This window comes from Pipra filicauda, unplaced genomic scaffold (assembly GCF_003945595.2).
Source record: "Pipra filicauda isolate LSUMZ 115617 unplaced genomic scaffold, ASM394559v2 scaffold27_size4233163_pilon, whole genome shotgun sequence".
In the NCBI taxonomy this organism is placed as follows: domain Eukaryota; kingdom Metazoa; phylum Chordata; class Aves; order Passeriformes; family Pipridae; genus Pipra; species Pipra filicauda.
The window spans coordinates 1,529,739-1,547,949 of NW_024104398.1; the positions used below are offsets into that span (position 1 = coordinate 1,529,739).

The following is an 18,211-nucleotide window of genomic DNA, read 5'->3' on the forward strand; positions in this document are numbered from 1 at the left end:
CTTGAAAGGAACATTATCTGATTTCAACACAAAATGTCATTAAATCTACTTTGTAAGAAAATCAGAGAAATTCTATCCACCAAATTTTTATCAATATCACTGAACAGAGTAATTAGGTATGAACATATCCTTTTACAGAGAAATTAAGATAATTAATTTTAGCCAATCTAGAATAATTGCAACAGAGTCTGACACACTGATACATTTTGAGGAGTATAAATATGTTTCAAAAGTCCTCTTCTGAGCGAAAATCACCCATATGCCTTTTTTTTTTAAGAACAGCAAATACTCTTTGGTTTATTTATGTGAACACACCAGCTGATTAAGACAGAAAAAGGAACCTCCAAATTACATGAGAAGTACCCCAAAAAAAGGATCAGACCTTTTTTTAAAATAGTCTGCTTTTTTTCTTTCTATGAAAGTTCAGGCCAACACTCGACCACCTTGTCAGGCATTGACCTAACTCAGGAAAATTTCAGCTAAATTCAGCTTCAGATACTTTGGTCAAATACCAATCTGGTAAGACCACTGCCCTCCACAGTGTGCCTCCAGACACTGCCTGTCCTTTATTGCAGCAGTATCCTGAGTCACCTGCTCCTTTTCCCCCAGGGAAAAGGCAGAAGTGAAATAAAAGTAAGAACTTTCTACATGAAGCTCTCCCATCTTTACACAGATTATTTCATGGGTTTCCTATTGAAATACCCCTTATCTGTCAATGGGATTTGTGCTTCTTATGGAGCAGAGCAGGCAGTCTTTCCTCTCTGCAGTCTTCCCAACTCATGGGTTTTTATTCTATTTAGTCTGAGTACCCCCAAAAAATCCCTGTCTCATTCAGAACAGTAATTCCTCCTCTTGCTCAAGCTGTGACCCAACCACAACGTGACATGCTGTTTTCAATTAACAAGTCTACTAAGATGGGGAAATCTTGGCTCAAACCCCAACCATACGGAAGATCCATATACCCTACAGTTTCCTTGTACCACAGACATTTTCCCTTTTCTCCAGGCTCAATTATTTCACAGAAAGCCGTTTACTCTGAATGAGGACGCGGGAGCTTCCTGTACACAACAGTGCTTGTAAATTCACTGTGCAGTTACAGTCACCACACTTCCTCTCAGAACATGTTTCCTCTGAGAGTACATTTAGTTACTAACGAGACAATCCGAGACGCTGTACTCTGTACCTACACAAGTAAGCAAGCAGCACCCACTGCATCTTATGGCTTATTGTTTTCAATTCATCTTCAAAAAAAGCATCCTTTTGATCACTCAGCTTTAGTACCCTTATTAGCTTCCACAGCCTTAGTCATCTCCGGTGATGACACTGCTTGAGGTTTTCACAACAATAGCTCCAACATCCCAACATTAAAGCAGACTAAAAAGTCTTGGACTCATATACTGATTGGCCTTCCCAGATGGGTGACCCCTGTTAATATATCAGTTTAAAAATTACCTCTGTCTTAATTTGGCCACAATCAACTCTTCCTCCAGCCAGCCAGCCACTGCATCAGTAACAACATTTTGTGGTATTTCTTTTGCTTGGAACATCATTCCTCATTACTACGGTGTTTCTATACAACCCTCTTCCTTTACACACAAGCTTCTGAGATGCTTAGTGACAATACACATTGGAACAATACACATCTCATCTACTTCCACTGAAAACCTCTGCCTGTGGTTAAAAAAAGCTATTACCAATATCGCCATATATTCAAAACAATTTTCTTTACACTCCATGCCTTAATACGCCACCATTCTTTTTGTTCTGTGCACCATCCTCTCCATGGATCCTTTTGTCAACACAACAACACCACATTCCCCCCTTTCAGCCTTTCCTCTTTAATATAACAAAAGTCTGAAGTATCGGTTGCCAGCATCATCTCTTACACATTTAACACTAATGGGTTCATCTATTTACAACAGAAAAACTGGAAGGTGGAACACAGAAAGGCATGGTAAAGAATTCAAAAGACAATCTAGTACAGTTATTTCATGAGACACAGGAATTCTACTAAAGAAACACTGACTTTCCTCATTCAAGAAAACATTAAGTCACAGACATAAAACTGACTCATTACAGCTACAATTCCAACAGTTTCGACAATAAGTCACAAGCCACAACAAGTCTTGGATCCAATCAAAACACAATTCCAATCTGGATTCAAAATGCTTTATTTGGTGGACACAAAACCAAGTTGGTTCATCACCACTGTGGTTGCACACACATTTCTTCAGCAGCAGTGCTCACTACAGCTAGTACCATCTTCCCAAAGCTCCTCCACCGTGTCAGCAACTAAACAAGGGTATCCTCTTCTGCGGAACTTATTTCTCTCTAGTGTTGTTAGCTCCCTGCACCACTTTACAAAATGATCCAAGGAACGCAAAGGATGTCACCAAAGGAGGAAGAGCAATAAGAAAAGGTTACTTGCTCCCCACAATCAAATGCAACATGAAGTTTGACTAATACTCAGTCGGCACAGTCTTCAAAAAATGAAAACATTCCCAGTCCCATGTACTCATTCCTACTGTCCCCTTTCATTGTAGGAGATGTTTGGGAAACCACCTAAGTCCTGACTGGACTATCTTTTGTTTTCAGCTGATCCTTTGGTGTGGCTGCAACAGCCACTTCCCTGAAATACAATGTTGCGTCTATCTTCATTCAGCCACTTTCAATGTAAACATCTTAACGTAAGTGGGCAGCTGTAAGACCACTCTTGCAATATGCTGTTTCTCCTACATAGCTCTTAAAAAATTAACAGTAGGAAAAAGGCAAGGGCAGTCTTAGCAGAAAAAGGCCATTGACACAGCAGTAACTACCACAGGGAATCACCATGGCAGTGCTCACTGTAGCTAGCTAGCTGACTGCTGTTTCTTCTTTGCCCTGTACTTATTTTGCTCTGTATTTCTGCAGTTTGTTCCTCCCTTCAACTAGGTCTTGGTTAACAACCCTTCAGATAGTAGCCATCACTACTAAAGAGCTCCATAAGGGTTGGTGCTTTTTTGAAGGCTTGGAAGATTTTCAATTTGCAGTGCCAGAATATATACATTTAGGTATTAGTCACAAAGGGAAAAAATAGAAAGCCAGGCCTATATGCATTTTCATATTCCCCTTAATCTAGTGAATTCCTCCTCTGATGGGGAGAAGCTAACTGTGCATGCAAGACACTCCCTGTCAGCTCTTCACAGGTATCAGGGTGATCTGACATTACCACTGAAGTCAAACTAACAGGGAACTGTACTTTGCCCTCACTCTGCTGCTCCATCCAGCCAAGAGGTTTTCTTGCTCCCCCTTACACTACATACAGAGACTGTATGATCACAGAACAAGTCATTTCCAATGGCTGATCGATCACCCCACTGCTGGAAGGCGTGACAGGTGACAGACAGGGAAAAGGAGTTCTTGCAGGTTGCTCTGACAGGCCAATAACCAGAACAGGAACCTACAGCTGTCAATATGAAGAGAGCAGACTATTCCTATTGAAATGTCTCAACTCCACAAAATTATACCCTCGTAGCCATCCTTTTCATTCTCTCTGAGCAGGCTCAGTCTCAACAAGTTACTCTGGTCTGGTCCCAGGCACATTGGTACAGTCCTCCTTTGCAGGCACTGTTTCTGAGGCTCCAGTTTCAGCGCTAACACTCACCTTTTCCCCTTGTCTCCTAACAGCCACCATCACTCCCGAGTCTATTCTGCTCACTGATGCAGGCAGCAATACAAAGATCAAATTGTAAAATTCATTGCTCACGGTATTTATACAACAACTGACTTATTCAAGAGCTTGTAAACTGGTTATGGACTGCTACCTCCCTGAGCAGGTCTGAAATTTCTGGTCAAATCCATTTAGATACTTTAAAAAAAAACTCCCACAACTAGCATCTTATACCCGTTCATATACATCAATTATATACTAAGATTTTAACAGTTATTTAAAAGCTTCCACATTTGAAAGATTTCTGCTTTGGTTGGACTCTTCTATAAGATCAATTTCAATTCATTACCTTTAGCAGAAAATTTTAAGAGCCACACTGATTTCACCAGCTAACATTTACATCATAACATCTAATGCCAAGAAATCTTTCTATGTCATACAGTTCAAGGATTTCAGACATTTTGAAGATTGATACTTCAGTACATGCACATGAGAGCATGTACAGCAGCAAAACACACCAGTATTGCAATGCTTCCCCTAAAGTACACATCTGATACTGACATAAACTATCAGAACTCTCAAAGTTATACCACTAACTTCAGCTTCAGTGGTTAATTTATTAATACCTACATTTAGATTCCACGCAAGTTTAATGAGAACTAAATGCTCACAAACTTTGAGGTGTGTCCTGCCCAAAACAACAGAAATGTATTTCAAATGAAACAGAAAATACACTTTCTCAATGATAAAAGTAATCAATTAAGGAAGGAAAGGCTTAGTCAGAAAACCAGACTTAGTCTACAATTAAGTTGGAGCTTTGTTTACATTTTCCCCTTGGCAAGAAAAGGAAGTTATGTCTTCCAGATTTCCTGCAACAAGCTCTCTGCATTTCCAAAGCATTTTTTTGTCCTGTAACATTAACATGCAAGTTTTACAGAACAGTCAAAAGAGCATCACACATGTTGACATAGCATGTTTCTGAAAACAAGAGGCACCAATCACGTACACATTTAATTTAATTAACTCAGCAATATCTACACATACCTCATGTACCCAGACTTTTAAAGCCTGCAGTTAGGAGAGCTTAATGGGTGTTTTTTTGTTTAACTATTTGCTAAGCAAATCTGCCCTTTGAGCAGACTCTTGATATGCCTTAACTCTTCCTTCTCCCTCTACAAGATCTGAAGCTTTTCAGCTGCCCCAGAGCATTAAAAAAAATAGATTTTTCAAAAAAAATCAAACAAAAGTTTTAGAAGGAAAGCAAAAGTCTGTTGGATTGCACTACTTAGAGGAGATGCTCCATTAAGGGAATAAACTCATTGTTTCTAATGTAATTTTAGACAAAATTTTGTTTCTCTTTCTCTCTTATCCACAACTGTCCTTGATATTACTATTCCTTCACATACAGAGCAATGGCAAAATGCAGAAAGGGAATACTTTGCTAGCCTGCACTGTACTTCCAAAGCTTCCTTTGAGTCTTCCATTATTTGAGAAGTCCATCAATATATAGAAAAACCCAAAACCTCGTGGTTTGGGTTTTTTCTTTTTTTGGGTGGTAAACTTACTTACCTCTCTACCTAGATGATTGTTCCCACTCAACTCTCCATTCATATTCAATGAACATGAACAGTTTTTAGCTGGATCCGTTTCAGATCAGTTTTTAAATTAACAGAAATAAAATGTTCATTTTAACAAGGAAACAAGTTAATCTTGTACATGTGAGAAAAAAGGGCAAATTCCATTTCCTTCCAAATTTAAAACAAGGATGAAACTCCAGATTCAAAAGATGTTTAAATAAAAGCACCCTGATTATTGTTGAAGATTGCTAGTGCCCTAATACAATTGAGTTTTGATGCAGCTGAAACCCAGTAACAAAATTACTTTCCAATTCAATTCTCCAGCAAAAATAAGTTGGTAGCTAAAAACAGAATGAGGGGAGAAGGGACAAAGGAGAAAGGAAAGTAGATGCCCAAGATGGAGCTGGGGAAATACCTAGATTAGGAAATACCTAAATTTTGAGCCAATAATTAACTGAGAAATTATGCAGTATAAAATTACTTGAGATATTCTCATCAGAAAAACTCAAATGTCTTGAGAAACTTAGAGCAAGACAAGACAAATTTTATTTTACTTAAAGTGGAAACGCCCCGAGTAGTATGAACAGATATTTCGTAAAGTTTATTTTAAGATTGTACCTCAGATTAACAGCATTTTCAGTAGCCTTGTAATTTAAGCTTGAAAACCAACTTCAAATAGTAATTGTCCAGGTTTTAGCATTAAAGATTGTGGTTAAATGCAATTAAAGACAAGCAGCTTGAATTCAGTGCAGAAAAACACGAGTCACTTTACCAGCGGTTACCAAGTCTTCAGGTTTGTGTCTAGAACTGCAAAATACTATTAGACAAGGCATAATCTTACACTGTATGACAACCTTACTATGTCAGAAGGGTATTTCGGCATTTCAAGCCCAAATGCACATTTTCCAGGAATGCTTAAAGAAGGACTAAACCATACAGAGATTTTAATGATCAAATAAGAAGCAGGGAGGTACCTTCTGACCCAAATAATGTATCTTTTTATTAAGGAAAACCCCACCAAATTATTCTCTTAAATATTATCTTTGGCTATTAAAACAAAACACCAAAAAACGCCAACCAAAAAAGTCAGCCAAGCTGGGATTTGACAATTTGAGGCAGTAAAAAACACATTTTTATCCAAAATTTAGATAAGCTAATACCCCAAATCACTCATGAAAATAAACTGCAGAGGAGATGGAGACACTTGATACATTGGGAGGGTGAGGGGACTCAGATGTACTGAGCAGCAGCTCCTCATTACTATTACATACATTCCTCTGTACAAGTTATGGTGCTTACATCCAGCTCGCCAGTAACATCTGTTGCCTCTCAGGAACCGAAAAGTGTTGACACAGCTTAGATTATCCCTCGTTCATTACCAAGGCCATCACTGCACTGAATAACACAAAACTTCCCATCTCCAGTGTGCGTTTTGTCAACTTAGCATTCTTCTACCTTGCTAGTCTCTGAAGTATAATAAACAACCAATTTCAAAAACTTCTTAGAAGTACCTCATTACAGACTGACAAAGGTATTTTCAACATAAAATGTCAGCATAAGCAATTTCACGTATTTCAGAGAGCTGCAGTCACAACTAGAATGACTTTAAAGAAATCCATGACCCTATTAACATTACCTTCTCTTTCTGCATTCTAGACATTTTGTATGTATTTCATTTCATCTCTCGAGATATCTGAAACTGAGATGCCCAGTACAGCATGAGCCAAGGTACAGGACATCAGCCTTTATTCCCATGCTTGGTTAGTCTGTGATTCATTGAGGTTTTTTTAAAGGGGTAATACAAAATTACACAGTGTATACGCCTACATTCCTTCCTTCAAGATGAAATCTTCTGGTCATTCAGTTAAGTATCACAAGCAGCTTCAGAAATTGTTAACCTTCCATGTATTTTAATAAACAGGCATCTGGGTACATGAGAGAAAACCTCTAAATGCTCCCACATGTAAAAAGTACTTCAGCACAACCTCATCTTATAAACACTACAGAACTTATGTGGATGGGCACTATAACTCTCACAGCAGCAGGAAGGCTTCAAATAAGACATTTTCAAAAAGTGAAAAACTACTAAATCCACAGCAAACCAAATTCCTCAGTTCCAAGAGCCAAAGAACAACTTCCCCCCACCTTTACATCAAGAGTCATCATGAGAACAAAGCTAAAACAAGATCAAAAGAGATCAAAGAATAAGGGAGCACCAGTCCACAAAATACTGTCTTATTGCATTCTGATTGTATTGTTACATTAGAATGCTTTTTAGTCAGCTCTCAAGCAGCACTTCCAATATAGGGGTCAGCAGAAAAGTATGAAAAGGAACTTTTGTCACTCATACTGATTATTTCTAAGGCAATTAGAATAACCTCCCCATTACAGAAGTGTTTTATATACTTCACTGCAGTACAGAGATCTGGGGTGGTAGATTATAGGCAAGGCAGCAGTTCAGTTTCTCACTAATGCAACATGATCTACCTGGTCAATCAAAAATACTTCATTTTGTATATAAATAGGCATAATTTTAATAATGTTGGATGCCTTCACAAGACACTGGTATCCTTGCTCTTTGTACCCCAAATCTTCATTAAAATCTCAGTGATGGACTATAAGAACAACCTTCTATGACCCAAACTAGTCTAAAACACACATGAGAGCACACAGAGATACATTTTGCAGCTCTACTGATCATACAGAGCTTCTGCAAGTACTGGTCACAAAACAACAAGCCCAACTAAAAGACCAAGCAGCAATCATTTATTACATTGCTGTTTCAACTTTGAGTTTAGCCATCATTACCATCAGCAGAAGTGTAAAATGCCCTGACAGTTATCCTGAAACTGACTTTTAGCAGATTTTGGACAAGGTTTCCAAATTAGAGGAATCTTGCATACCATTAACTAGCTTCATCTCTCTAAAGCACTTCCCACTACATAACACTGAAGATCTGAACTGATGGAGGATGTCAGGAAAAAGAGATTCATCTTAAAAACTGCAAGTTACCATTCTGAAATAATCCTGTATCAAACTGGACAGAGTAGAAATAAAAAGGTTCTTTAACAATACGGGGAATCACAGTAAAAGCAGCACTCAAAAGACATTATTTAAAAGAGATTTTAAAAAATTAAATTCTACCCATTACAATTTACTATAGTGGATTGGAAACAGGATATGATAGGTAAGAAAAGCAAAGATGAACACAAAAATCCAGTCTTTCTAATACAGGAAGAACTGAACATACAAGGATGTTTGAGTGCCATACACGATGTACAGTATGACCACTGAGTTCAGATAAAATTTGAGGACAAAGATCAAATAGGGTTTACAAAATGATCAGTCATTTCTACAGGTAACAGCTTCCATTAGAACATCACATTTGAAAAACAAAGCAGGATAATTCTGAAACATAGAAACTGATTTTGGAAGATGTTGCCCTCAAACACTACACCTCCGCACTTTACTTAATCAGTTTCAACTGATTTTGTTTTTCTGTTAATTTTTTTCTTGCATGTTTTAACACTCAAGCATTTAAATAACTGTTTTAAACCCACTGATTATAGAAAATTTCCAATGGGCTGAACACGCCATGCAGTGACTGGCCCCTCCTGGCCAACTGCCCCCAGTTTATATTGTAGATGTGACAGTCTGTGGTGCGGAATATCCCTTTGGCCAGTTCAGATCAGCTGTCCTGGCTGTGCTCCCTCCAAGCCTCTTGTGCAGCTCCTCACTGGCAGAGCACGGGAAACTGGAAAGTCCTTGACTTAGGTAAGCGCTGCTCAGCAACAACTAAACCTTCAGCATGCTATCCACATTATTCTCATACTAAATCCAAAGAACAGTACTGTACCAGCTGCTAGGAAGAAAATTAACTCCCCCAGCTGAAACGCAGGCAACACGTAAACAACTCTACTAGTACAACTGAGGGAACTGAGAAGAAGCAGGAAAAAAACAGCTGAGGAGTGCAAGATTTTAAGACACTTGTACCATTAAGGATTTATCAAGAACCTCACAGGTATCCTTATAAAGCCAGAAAGTATCTACCATAGTCTCAAGGACAGAGGAAAAAAAGGGGACTTCAGGTTCCCTTTAGTTTCAGGAGAACCTCTGGCATGATCTGGTCTCTTTGCTTGAACACTGGAAACTAAAACACCACTGTCAGAGAATATGAAAGCAAATTGCTAAAACTTAACAGAACTTCAGATATCAAGGTATGCAATAAATGTTGCGTACACCATCAGCAATATTCAGCTCCTTCCTATCCATTTTCCTTCCTGCCCATTTCTAGTCTCACAATTATCACTGTTTTTACATAAAACATGCAAGGATTTCAGATCTCCTAGCATCACTACAGTTGGCATCCTTCTTGGGAGTTAAGCATGACAACTGGATAGGTACCAAATGCAAGACTACATCAAACATGGCATCTACAGTCCCTTCTTCTTATAGTTCAGGTATATTGGTAAGCCAACATATGAAAGAGCATTCTAAAAATCTGCAATAGCTTTTGTTCAAAGATTTAAAGGCACATTGACAAGAATTATTCTTCAAAGAGCCTGGGAAATGAAACAAAGCAATAACTAGATGACTCACTGGAAGCTCATCTAACACTCCCATCTGAACTAGGATTCCCTGTCCTCACTGCATGTACAATAAAGTTTCTGCACCAGGTTTCCAGACTAGTGTCTGGAAAAGACACTGATCTGATAACAGAAATCAAAAGCCATGTAAACTGTTAAGAAAAAACAAACAAACAAAGAGAAAATTTACAGTTAAACTCACAGCTCAAGATTTTCTGTAAGAGCAGATTCTCATCAATATTACTAAGAACACAGTTATTTCTTCTTAAGTGCAATCTCACAATTTACCTACAGATCTTTTGATTGATTAATGTGAACTACATATATTCCATGTGAAATATCAATAGGCTGTTTGGATTCATCTTACTTTTTTATCTCTAAAAGATAGCCAGCCACAACTATCTCGCTCATCACTGTGCACCCAAGACATCACAATATACCACCCTTTTCTTGCATGTGGTCTGACCTATCAAGACAAAAGAACATCAGGGTGGCAGGAGGGGCAGGGCTAGCGCCCCACCTCCTCCTTTGGCTGCATGCAGGACCCCAAGACACCACAACACCAATGCAGCCTGCAAAACAGGGTGGAGGAAGACACTGTCCCAGCCTAGAATTCATCTCCTACAAGCCTCGAGGTTAACTGTCATCAGTGACAGCTGTAAACCTGACATCCTGTATACAGCAACTTGAAAGGCTGCTTCCAAAATGAAGGCTTGATATTTTGTTGTTAATTCATCAAGCTCTGGCAGTCCCACTGAATTAAATTCAAAGAGCTGGCTGCAAAGACAGAACATTCTACTCTAATTTAATCAGGAGCAACATACCTTCACAACACAAAGTTTTGAGCTTCTCAGACAAGTTTGAAAACCAAGAGGGGGAAAAAAATTAAAAACCACTATGACAAGTGCATGCAAGTCTCCCAGGAGAGCTTACAAAAATAATTCTATTCTTTCATGTATGACTCCTTGCAAATCAGTCCATGCCAGCTATAAGCATTACAGCACCACTGTATCTATGACTCAGCAAGGGAATCTGGACATATGAAGAAAATCCACTTACTAAAGTAAGAGGCAAGGATTTAAAACTGCAACAATTACAGCAATGTCACAGTAAATGAACCAAGATGACTTGTGTCTGTGCTCCTTCTATGCTTAAGCATACAAACCAGATTAGAATGTCAAACCCATTTATACATTGGCTAAAGTTTGAAAGCAAGTAAAACAATGCTTAGTGCAGCTGAGCTGAAATACAAAGGGTTCAATAGCTGTTTTCATCTCCGATGAACAAAAACAAACACTGGCTGCACATTTGACACAAACCACTGAATGTTATTGCCAAGATTACCTGTATGCAGCCCAACTATGCAAGTCTACCTTCAGATCTGAATTAAAAAAAAAAAGTGAGCAATCTGCAGCTTCGTGTTATAACTTAAGATAGAAGCTTGATTAACTAAGACATTCATCACGTTTACATATAAGCACGAACAGAGAGTAATGTTTGCAGAACATTATTTGCTGCAGCAAAGTAGCAAGTTCTTAAATGGCTCAATTATGCTTTGGTCCATTGACTAGGACTAGTTAGAAGTAAATTATTCCAAGAAGGGAGAAAACATCATAAGCCATACCTTCTCAATACATTATCTTCATCTAGATATTCTACAAAATGAGCACTCAGACCTTGCCTTGTAAACACCATGGTCCACAGAACCTGTATGTTACTACAAGACTCCTCTTCCACATCCTCGTAAATACTTTCTATAGATTTAATTTTTTTAAGATGACAGCAGGCTCTTAGTCAACAAGGGGAAGAGGAAGAAATGTTTTCATTGATTTCTTAAGCAAAAGAGAAGGATCTAAGAAGGAATTCGCCTCCCTGCTTCTCTCTAAGAGGGATACTAATACAGAAGTAAGATGAAACATTTGAAACAATAAAGAACCTTAGAAGACTCACCCTACTCTCTAACATCTTTCAGACAAGGAAGGTAAAGCTTTAACTCCTCAAGTTTCTCAGTTCTCAAAAATAGTTATGTGCATTACAAATTTTGTATCTGAGTTTCTAGTTTTATTTTCTCCATTTCTAAATGGAGCGTGGAGCATGTGGTAAAACCTGAGGTGATCACATCCCAGCGGTATATCTGTCAAACACTATGTATTATGTTACACTGCTTTGGAGCAAAGCCTCGAGCACTGCTACATTGCCTAAACTAAATTCTCACACAAATGAAGTACCATTGTATCAACATGTATCTGATTACCTCACTATCGTATTTTATGTTAGCACTCGACATGTGTGTCATCTTTCACCCAACGGCCTCAAATGGGATGGCGGGGGAGAGCAAGTAGAAACACGAACCGACAGGAAAGCACTTATCCCACTGGCAGCGGGAATATTCCAGAGGCGCGAGCGAGCACATCACGTACAAAGCTCTCCCTCCGAGTTCCTCCAGAAGCACCGCGGTAACACCTGTGCGGAGAGGAGCAGGACAAAGCCCCAGGTATCCCAAGGCAGCAGCAGTCGCAAGGCACGGGAGCTGTCACGGGCCGGGCTGAGCGGCCCCGGCGGCAGCCCCGCGGCCACAGCGGGCAAGCGCGGCCGCTCCCGCACCGCCCGGACACAGCCAGAGCCCCGCAGCTGCGGGAACACAAGCCCGCACCGGCTCCTGCGGGAGACGGTTCCAAGCACCGCTCGCGGGCTCCGCAGGGAGCGGCGCCGGGCCGGAGGGGCGAGGCAGGACCCGACAGCGCGAACGGGCACAGCCGAGGCCGCTGCCGGCGCTTCGGACCGCGGACCCTGCGGGCCGGGAGCGGCACGGGGAGCGGGGATGCTCCCCCGGCGAGCGGCCCCGCGGAGCTGCGGGCTGGGAGCGGCGCGGTGGGACGAGCTGCTCGCAGCCGGCCCGGCGGGGCGCGCTCCGAGCCCCGCCGCGGGGGCGTCGACGGTCTCGCCCCTTCCCCTCCGCCGCCGTGACACCGAGTCCGCACCCCCTTCCCTGCCCAGCTCCCCGCGGTGTCTCACCCCCGGCAGCCGCTCGCCGCTGCCATCCTCCCGCTCAGCGACACCCGCTCCCTCCCGGCCCCGCTCCGGCCGCCGCCATTTTGATCCCGAGCCCCGGGCTCGGCCGGGCAGCGGGAGCGCACACGGCGCCTGCGCGGCTGCGGCGCGCGGGACACGTGGTCCGCGGGGAGGGGGCGGGGCCGGGGGCGGAGGGGCCCGGCGGGCCCGATCCTGCCGCGGTACCGCGGTGCCACCACGGTGACCCCCCGCTGCCCCTCCGGTGTTCCCCCGGCACGGCCCGTCTGGGATCGTGAGAGAGAGCTGATCTCAGTGTGTGAGCCCTTGCCGCGACACCCCTTCCCACACCGCGTGCGTTGCTTGCCCTGTGTGACACATCCCGCAAGCTCGTTACCATGCCCAGATGCAGAGGTGTCTGCAATGTAAGTTGTGTGTCAGCACATGTTCTTTGTCCTTGAGACTTAAGCTGCTTACAGTAAGCATATGTCTGTCTGCTTGCTTTGCCACGCTGCTGTGAGCTCATTACAGGCAGGACACAGATTTCAGTTTTATTGTTCATACTTACCTGGAAATAAACTCCCACCACCTTCCCCACTTCTGATAACCTCTCTCAGCATCTGAAACACACCTAGATGAAGGTATGTGCCAGCAGTAAAAATGTCTCTGGCTGTTCCCACCGTTGCTGGTACCACTACTGCTACATTTTTTCAAAGAAAGGTGTGTGTGGATACTGTCAGGATTAGCCACCATATCTGTAAGATCACTGTTTTCTGAATCAGAGAGTGACCAAAAATCCAAAGTAGTCAACATTCTATTAGAACAATAAAACCACTTAGGTAAACCGAACTACTTGAGCCCTCTAAAAGAACTAAGCACCCCATGTCTATATATGAGAAGGTCTGAGAAAAGAGTTTCATGCAGAGGCCAAAAATCTGATGAAGTCACATGGTAGAAAATATTCAGCAAACTGAAAGCCACATCTGTGTTCATTCTTGGTTGGTAAAGGCAAGCTATGACTGATTACATCTCCTCCTGATTCTGCTGACAGTCCATTTCTGGAGGGAAGCCTTCCTCCCACTTGGCATCGTGCTGTCCTCCATCTCTGTAATTAACTCGCCTGAATGCAGCAGACCTCCCTAACTACCACTTGGCATAGCATCCCATAGTGCTGAGCAGCTTACCAAGAAGCTAGGGAATAAACAACCTCTAATATATTTCCCCATGCTGTAGACTCTTTTCCTACTGATTGCAGCCAAAAAAATGGAGGAGAAACACAGTTGGGCTCATGGACAGTATCATGTACCCCTTGGGGTTTTAACTATCTTAGTTATTTATATGGTCTCCAGTATTGTAGTATACAAGAGAATCACAACCATTGACTTCCATATCTTCATAGTACCAGAGTAAGATCAAGGAATTTTTATAATTGTAGTTTCACACTGTCGGGGTTATGCTTGTATCTGTTCAAGGGGGACTATGTCCTGTAAATGTGATGTCTTTGCAAGCTTTTGTTGCTGTTGTCAAGAGAGATCATAAAACTGACTGGCAGACAGAGCTCAGCCTCTGAGCTATTGCTTACTACAGCCTTTCCATCTTCTATTTATGTCTCTCTTCTTGCTCCTGCCCTAACCAGCTTTCCATTCCTTGCTCTTAGGAACCATTATATGGAATACTACATACACAGTGTTCAGCTTAGTTTTATTTTACTCTAGTTTTATGTAGAATTCGGGTAAATACGTTTATATTGCCTGCCTGAGCATATAAGGCTTTAGGTCTATGACCTCTGTGCTAAAATATTTTTTACTCATGGATCTGTATCTCATTTGGGTCCTTATAGACACTGCAACTACAGGAAAGGCTTCATTTGTCTGAGCCACCAAAGTCAAGCAACCAGTAGACACAAACCTATAGAAAACTAAACTGCAGTAGTTTTAAAGCATGGAATTGTTAATTTAAATGTATCTGTTAGGTGAAGTGGTTGCAGATGAGGTTCTTAAATATGAACAGTGCGTGACAGCCCCAGCCTCTCTATAATATTCATGATTTATAATATCATTATTACAATTTTAGCAATGGCTCGCTGAGAGCAGCATAGGAATAAGAACCAGTTAAAGTTAAATAAGTAAGATTCAGGTCATAGAGCTTTTAGACTAAGGGGGAGTAGTACACCAGCTTGGTTTTCAGGTGGCAGGAACCAGTTATGAATTTGTTCCCAAAGTTCTGTAAGTAGGTAAAAATACCCATTCAATTCTCCAACAAACCTGGCTCATAATCAGGTAGTGAAAATGACAAGAAAAGGAAAAGAAGTCTTGCAGGCTGAATGTTTGGTTCGTTAGTGGTCTTTTTTAATATTCTAATGCGATTAACTGGAATGTAGTCAAAATGGATGGTTAGATTGAAGTGCCAAGATCTTGCTGTGCAATAGTCATCCTTTTAGTAGCTAAAATAAACCTTCTTTCTTATGACTCAGAGGCAAACAGTGTGTTGGGTAACAACTTGGGGAGACATCTGGCAGGTTGGAAGCGAGGAAGGCTACCACGAGCTTTCTTTCGCTTTAGATTTTTTAAAGCATAGAGGTCACCCCTTGAGTGCAGCACATTGTCACTGTCTTCGAGGATTGTGTGGTCTCATGGGCTAGACAGCTTGGAAGCACACCAGAAGTAAGCTGGCTAGCTCCTTCTGCCACCTGGGACCTTGGTGCAGAAGACAGGTTATAAAACACTGAGTTACAAACCTCGCTGCAGAGGAGTGGGAATTGGAAGCTAATTGCATTTACATGCAGGTAATATGTTTTCTGAGATGAGAGGATAGGAAATTCAGACTGTCTGACAAACACCCCCAGAGCACGTGCACACACATCTCTTCCCTGATCGCTTAATTATAATCCTCAACCAGGCTCTCAGAAATAAATTGATGTTCCAATTTTATCAGGATTGAGATATGTTTGGTCTGATCAATTTAAAATAATCTCTTGATGTCCTAATGAACAAAATCTTATATATGCCCTAAATATTGTAAAATATCCTCTCCTCTTTAGATCAAACAATGTGCAGAATGAGATACTGTCTGAGCCACACAACACTGTGCAGTAGCTCTGCTCATAAGCAATGGTGTAATACTTATTCATGTTTTTGCAGGAGCTTCCGTAAAATACTTACCAATGGTAATCACTGTACGTACACGTTGCATTTTATCTCCAAATTCGAGTGTTAGTAGGAAAATTGATTATGTGCCACCACTTATTAAGAATCAAACCAACTCAAATGTCTATTGCAGTTCATTTACCCTTCATTTGCACTAGGAAGCTCAAGCTTTGAAATGCCCTTTTGATGATATATATCAGAGTTTATTGAAAAGAAAATACACTTGGAAAAAAACCCTCACCATTTCACTTCCATTGCTTCATTTTGTGTCCATGATTCATTTCCTAGACTTTTGGATGTTTCTTTTGATTTTCAGTCCAAATGTGTACTGTTTGTTATTATTAATTATGTATTTGTATTGCTGTATTGTGTGCAGGGTCTAATCAAATCCAGGGTCTGCTGTGATGGATGGTTTGCCAAACTCAGATTACAATACGTGGTCTAGAGAATTTACCAATTAACTGGAAGGTGTGATCATGCAAGGTACCTCCTGCAAACCAGTGAGAAAACCAGATGTGTGTAATTTTTGGTGAGAGTTGGGGTCACATCACATGTTGCAGAAGGTGCCTACTACAGAAATAATGTCAGCTGCATTAATTGGAGAATGTGATTCTGTTTTGCTGTAACAACACTTTTTTATTCATGACCTTTTGAAGTGCAACTTTCTGATGTTATGGATCAAATCCTTAAAGTCTAATTTACCCTGTTAATTTTTTTTTTTTTGAGTGTGTGTGTTTCAGTTCAATTTCATGGAACTAAAAGCCGTAAATCATGGCTAAAGAAGAGCTTAGAATACTTTAGAGTACAATTTCTTTATTGGTAACTGATCCACAATAACTGAATCCTCAAGGGCTGAAAAATAGATTTAAGACTGATGCTTCTTATGCTAAACAGGATTCATTTTTGTCAATGATATTGATGAGATTCTGCAAATATATAGACCTGGACTATTACTAGCTCTCTAATGTTACTTGGGTTTTGTTGTCTTTCTTATTATCTGAGCTTTTATCAGTTTCTAAACCTACTTTAAAATTTTGTAGAAGAAGGTTATTTGCCATACTCATAAAAACATTGCTCATTATACATCAGCTGAGAGACCCTCAAAGAATAGACTGAAGTTGATATGCAAGCCACAATAACTGGCTTTCTATAATCAGTGATAGCAGAGTGAGAGATGTGCTTCCTTGTGTGAAATGGGTGCTGTGGAAGCACAGCAATGGCAGCAATGCTCTTTCTGCTCTGGTTTTCCTTGTTCCTTCAATCACCAGATCTTCACACAGAGATGAAGAGAGCCTGTGTTCTGGTAAGAGAGCTGAGGAAGAAGGGAGATGAGGGCAAAGGATTTTGTTTGCTGCTGGCAAGAGAGAAGGAGGCTGCTCTGGGGTACCTACAAATTGCCTACCAAGCAAGTGCTGGGGAAAGGGGAAGGGCACGCAGCCACCGTGTGTTTCTGGGGAGCCTGGTGAATTAGATGAGGTGAAATAGTTGCATCCAGCAGACACAAAGTGCAAACTATTATTTTGAAGGAGATGTTAAAGAGGCCCTGCCCCAAGCAGGTAGCAGAAGATACATGTACATCAGGGGCCTTTGAAGAAGCACAAGGAAGAGAAGTGACACTAGACTCCCATGTTAAGATGGGGAGGCCTGGAGACAGATAGGGGTCTGTCTGTGGAACAGTCCGGCACCTCAAGAAATGAAGACAATGTGGGTGGTGATCTATGCCAGGAGGTTATACCTTACAAAACTACTGGCCTGTGAAGTCCGTGGGCTGACAGTGATGGGCAGTCCACGGCCATTACATTTAGACAAACCTACTCCGGGAGGCACAAAATTAATTAGTTTGCCTGCATGACCTTTATGTAGCTAACTTTTGCACATGCACAGGGAAAATCTCTCACTCTGATCACCAAGGCATATCCTAAAAGGAATGTTACTTGATTGTAAATCAAATTTCATTTGGATTAACCTTTAGTTGGGTCCTTAAAAGGGGGTTGTTATGTGTACGTAAAGGGGTTGTTTGTTGTTACTGTTGCTACAGTGCCACTGATGCTTTTGGTGAGGATATAATCACTCACCCTGTGGCTGCATTCCTTGGTAAATGCTCTTTGTAATTTGTCAGTGCAGAGAAAGATGCCAAAAACAAACTGCTGATGATGATGGCAATTGCTTGCCTTGGCTGTGTAAACCTGCACTGCTGGTCTTTTCCTATCACTCAGTACTTTATAAAATGATCCTTTTTTCTCC

General features: G+C 41.1%; 1 protein-coding gene across 3 annotated transcripts in view; it reads right to left on the reverse strand.

Annotated features, from left to right (window-relative positions):
- The window catches only part of BTBD7 (BTB domain containing 7), a 53,241-nt gene extending 40,328 nt beyond the window's left edge, over positions 1–12,913 (reverse strand). For 2 of the 3 annotated variants that reach the window (XM_027746096.2, XM_027746094.2), the window contains exon 1: positions 12,828–12,913. The gene's annotated coding sequence lies outside the window, so the exon portion shown is untranslated. Of the gene's footprint in view, positions 1–12,066; positions 12,223–12,827 lie in introns of those variants that run through there. The other variant, XM_027746095.2, reaches the window with a different exon arrangement.
- Positions 12,914–18,211: the final 5,298 nt, after the last annotated feature.